A 4,984-nucleotide genomic window follows, 5' to 3' on the forward strand; every position below is an offset into this window, starting at 1 on the left:
GAAGAGTGGGAGAAGAGGGTTGCATTGACAATCCAACACAATGGGCATCACATTGAACACATTTTATAAGTGGTCAGAAACTTGTAAATAACTCATGAAAGAATAAAGTTACGTTGAAACCAAGCACACCATTGTTTTTCTTGTGACATTACCAATAAGTTTGACGTGTCACATGGCCCTCTACCTATTGAAAAAACAAAAGTTGTATCCAAGATGGCCGACTTCTAAATGGCCACCATGGTCACCACCCATCTTGAGGAGTTTGCCCCCTCACATATACTAATGTGCCACAAACAGGACTTTAATATCACCAACCATTCCCATTTTATTATGGTGTATCCATATAAATGGCCCACCCTGTACAAGTACACGTACGTATGTATGCATGCATACGTATGCTTCCTTCAACCTCCGCCACCTCCTCCTCCACCAAGAACTTCGTCTGCAGCCAGCACCGCCTCACTCAAAAGGCGATTGAAAAGGTGCTTCGACTTACGAAAGACCCTCTGGAACGAATTAACTTCGTAAGTCGGGGTTCCACGGTATATGATTTATTTAAAAGAAATTCATATTGAGTGAACTGTGATTGATAAAGAGTAAAAGAATGTGTTTGTGTATAACTGGATTAAAAAAGGACGATGCCAAAATGAATGTTCTTGTGAAAATGTCCTGATGGAAGTAAGGTTGCATAAACTGCATAAAACAAGATGTGAAGCATATTTTCATGTGTATGTAATAGAATTTTCTGTGTTAAGAATATTACAGAAATGAAGAAAATGTAATGAAGGTGTCACAGGCTCGGTCTCTGACCTAGTGTTTTCAGTTTTATTTTGTAGGTTTGACGTTTTCATGTTAGTTTGGTGAATATAAGTTTGTGTGTTTATTCTTATTTCGGGTTTAGTGGTGGTTTAGGTTAGTGATTATATATTATCTAACTCCATGGTTTCTGTTTTTGGTTCCTTGTCCAGTCTGTCATGTGTTTTAGGTCTGTTAAGCTTTTGTTGTCGTGTCTAAGTCTTCATGTTCTCTATTTTATTTTGAAAAGGGTCTTATGTTCTGTGTTCGTGTGGTTAGTTTTACTCTCCCCTGTGTCATTATGGTTCATTCCAGCTGTGTCCTCATGTGTCTCCACTTCCCCTGATCACCTCATGTTGTATTTAAACAAGCTAAACGTTTAATTGCTGACTAATGTGTTTTTACACAGGGTTACAGCTTGGAGTGAAGTTGCTCCAAGGGACAAACCCTGGAGATTGTTTTAGGGAGACTGTGCAACATTCTTGTACATGTCTCATTGGGGAGTTGACACATGGCGAAAGCCATGTGGCGAGAGGAGTGTCATTTTTTTTAATTTGTAGATGTCGTGAGGTGCCATGACGAGAAGGAGTGACTGAAGGAGTGAAGGAGTGACTGACTCCACAAGATGGAAGCTGAGGCCTGGAGAGAGTCTTCAGGAGGATCAGAGATCACCTTCAGCACAGAGAGCTGTGCTACAGGGCTTCCAAAAGATTGTCACGAAGAGACTTTGCACAGCAAAATCTTGAATACAATGAAAGAGTTTCGACGTTGACGTTGAGGAAGACAACTAAGGTGTACAACGTGCTCTGCCTTAAAATCTTCAGCAGCGTTGGAACATGAGAACCTGAGGGAGCGTGCCAAGCTCCAAAGAGTGACAGCGCAGAGGAGGTCCAGCGATGGACTTGTGGTTCTGTGAACAGCACAAATGCCAGGTGACTGTAAAATAACTAACAGCACTTGTTCCACAAGTGAAGCCAGTAACCTACTATCCTAAAAGATTAGCTCTAGTTGCTTGTGCTTTACCTCCATGCGTGAGATCAGTATGTGCAGCAGCTTAAGCTGTACAATGTTTCAGGAAATAGTTTATTTCACCTTTTGACATTGTTAGTTCCACATGAGGTAGATGTTGACTACTGCAGACTGAACTTACATTTCTGTCACCTACAAGACACTTGTCTTTAATGTTACTGTTACTCTCACAACCACACATAACCATAAAGTGGTGCACAATTCTGAATCTGTCAAACCCTTTTTGCCAACGAAAGAGGAGGGCACTTCTCATGAGTGTAGAGAGGACGTGGAGAAGGACTGTAAATTGAGGGATGACTTAACAAATGTGCCACTCGTTTAGGGAAAGGTTTGGTTTCTTGATGATTTGAGTTTTACAACAGCAGAGGGACAGACTAAAACAGGTTTTACTGTAGTAGACAGTGAGAAAGTTATCTGTGCAGGACAACTAGCATGTGTATAGGAATTTCTTTCACCTAGATATTAATGACATTATTTATTGTATTAACATGTCTGACACTCATACTGTAAGACAAATGGTAGGGGGTGTAGCAGGGATGTTGGGGGGGAAACAGGAACTCCAGAGGACCAGTCTTTTGTCTCTTGAGGACTCTGGGAAGTAGCAAGGGAGTGTGAACCTTAAGGTGTGAAACAGCTGTGTACTGCCTTTTGTTCCTGGAGAAGGTATTTAACTGAGAGCCATGCTAGGCTCAGTGAGACTCTGCTGACCGTCTGTCCCGCGGTCATGGGGGCTCCACAAGCTTGTTTGTATGTTGTGTGCTTGGATTAAAGAATGTTAGCTACCGCTCACCGCTCGTCTGCAGGCTTTATTTAAGTGGAAAACTTCCACAACAAAAATGGCGCTGCGAGCAAGGTGGTCCGTGTGGTCGCTGAACAACGGTTCCGTGGACGGGCTGATCACCCCTGAGGGAAAAGGTACCTTTGTCCTACCAGCTGTTGAAGCAAAGGAAATGGAGGAGTCACGGAGCCGTGTGTTTCAGTCGCCACCGAGACCATTTTGAGGGGACTCCTGCAGATGGGTGAGTTGTAGCTAACTTTGTATACAGTTATGAGGAGTTTTGTGTCTGGCCGAGTGGTGAAGTGCTTGCTGCTCCGGAGTTCGAGTCTCCGGAGGGAAAATCCTGGGGTTAGAGTCCCCAGGCTTGTGTTGGGTTCCGGTGTTGTGCAAAAGAAAAGCAGTTGTCTGCAAGAGTAATTGCAAAAACACCGGTCCATCACAGGGAACGGTGGTTCGAGTCCACCGTTGATAATCACGTCTGCACAATACAGTGTGTGGAGTGACGGTATTTTAGCACTTTTCTGCCGGTAAGGGAAGAAGGCCATTGCAGGGGACGCTCTGACTGTAAATATGGGATCTAGATCCAGTAGCAGCGGACGTTTCACCAGGCGGCCAGAGACAAAACTCAATACATGACTGTATGGTAAGAATTGAGTAAATGTGTGGTGTGTAAGATTGCAGAGAATGGTTGTGTGGGAAACGTTGATGTGTGTGTAAAAACAGTGAAAAATGGGGTTACAAAATGTTGAAAATGGGGAACAAAAACAAGAAAAAAAAAAGAGAGAGAGAGAGGAGTGTAGAAATGTGTGTAACAGTTGTTTCCAACTAGAGGGAGAAGGTGGTACTGCAGGCCACCAGCTCCCCTAGGGTGGACACACGAAACTTTCTGTTTTAGCAGAATTGTTGATAAAAATAAGCAAAAAAAATAGGAAGAGGGTTTGGTGTTTTTCAACATAGAACAATTACAATCTCTCTGGGTTTCTAAGAAAGGGGAGTTCAGAACCAGAGAGGGGAGATGTGTTGTTTTAAGCAATGAGAAGAATGATCAAAATGTCTCAGTGTGTCACTTGCAGGTGAAGAGGAGACCCGGATCAATTTTCCACGTGCAGCAGTCGGAAGAAAATTATAGGTTAACATCATTAGAAACACTCAAGCCAAGTTTTGGCTGAATTGTTTTACAGCTTAACTTCCATGTGTTTGTCACCCTGAGAAAACAAGCTCCAAGAATCTCTCCCTGAAGACAAGAAATGCAGTTTCAGAACAACGAGATGGATCTCGAGAGCTCACAGCAGTATCCTGAGCAGTGAAGAAAAGGTCCAGCAGCAACAGCTGTGCAAGACAGCGACAGCAAGGAGAAAAATGGCATCATCATGACTGGATGGATGGATGTGCATTTCCAACGGGCTGCAACTTCACCGTGTGTGAATGGACTTTTGAAAAGACTGCCTGAGTTGGACATTTGCCACTTTCGGCGCAAAATGGCAAAATGAGACCGTGGAAAACACAGGACAAAGCTGAAAGACAACTGACTCTCACTGGACTGCTGCAAGGGGGAGAGATGAGATGAGACCACAGTCGAAGGAGCAGGGGACAACATGGAGGAATGCTGTTGTAGTGTGGGAATGAAATTTGGGTTTAGGAAAACTGGGAAGGAAAAAACGACTGCCTTGCGTGGAGAATTGAAAAGTGTCTGGAGCACCGCAAAGAGGAGAGGTACACAAAATTACACAAACAGAAAAATGCATTAATCCTACTAACACAAACACACATGCAATGAAGCTCATGAAGACCAAATAGCATTTTAAGCATTTCTGTTACCATCATCTTGTTCGGTTCACTTAGTAGGTTAAGAAGTGATACAGAGACTAGTGAACTAGTGTTATTTTTGGGGAAGGATGATTGAATCAGCGGTGAACAGAATGCTGCGGGGGGGTCAGATGAGTGGGGACTAATAGATTATTGAGTTTCTGGTTTCTGATGTGTGAGGGAGGTTTTATCATGACACACATCTGGGTACATGGGGGAAAACAAAACTCATTGTCTAATAGAATATTGCTGTTGTGTGAGGTGTGTGTGACTGGTGGATGAAAGTTTTGGAGATTTACGTGGCTGATGCATTTTCTTTTGGTACCACTTTGAACCTGCCAATTAGTTGTTTTGATCTATCATTCTAAGGGAGTATGCTTAGATAAAAGAGGCCTTCATATTTTTTGATTTTTAACAGTGCACTGAGATTTTTTGTTTGGCAATTTTCTCTTTTCAAGCAGGCCTGCAAGATCAGAATCGAAAGCGCTACACAACATGTTGATCAATTGCAAGTGAGCTTCTCCAAAATTAAAATGGGCTTGGGAGAAAGCCACTTATTTGGGATAATCAGAAAAC

Source organism: Neolamprologus brichardi, chromosome 18, assembly GCF_056152115.1.
Source record: "Neolamprologus brichardi isolate AB-2024 chromosome 18, ASM5615211v1, whole genome shotgun sequence".
Taxonomy (NCBI): Eukaryota; Metazoa; Chordata; class Actinopteri; order Cichliformes; family Cichlidae; genus Neolamprologus; species Neolamprologus brichardi.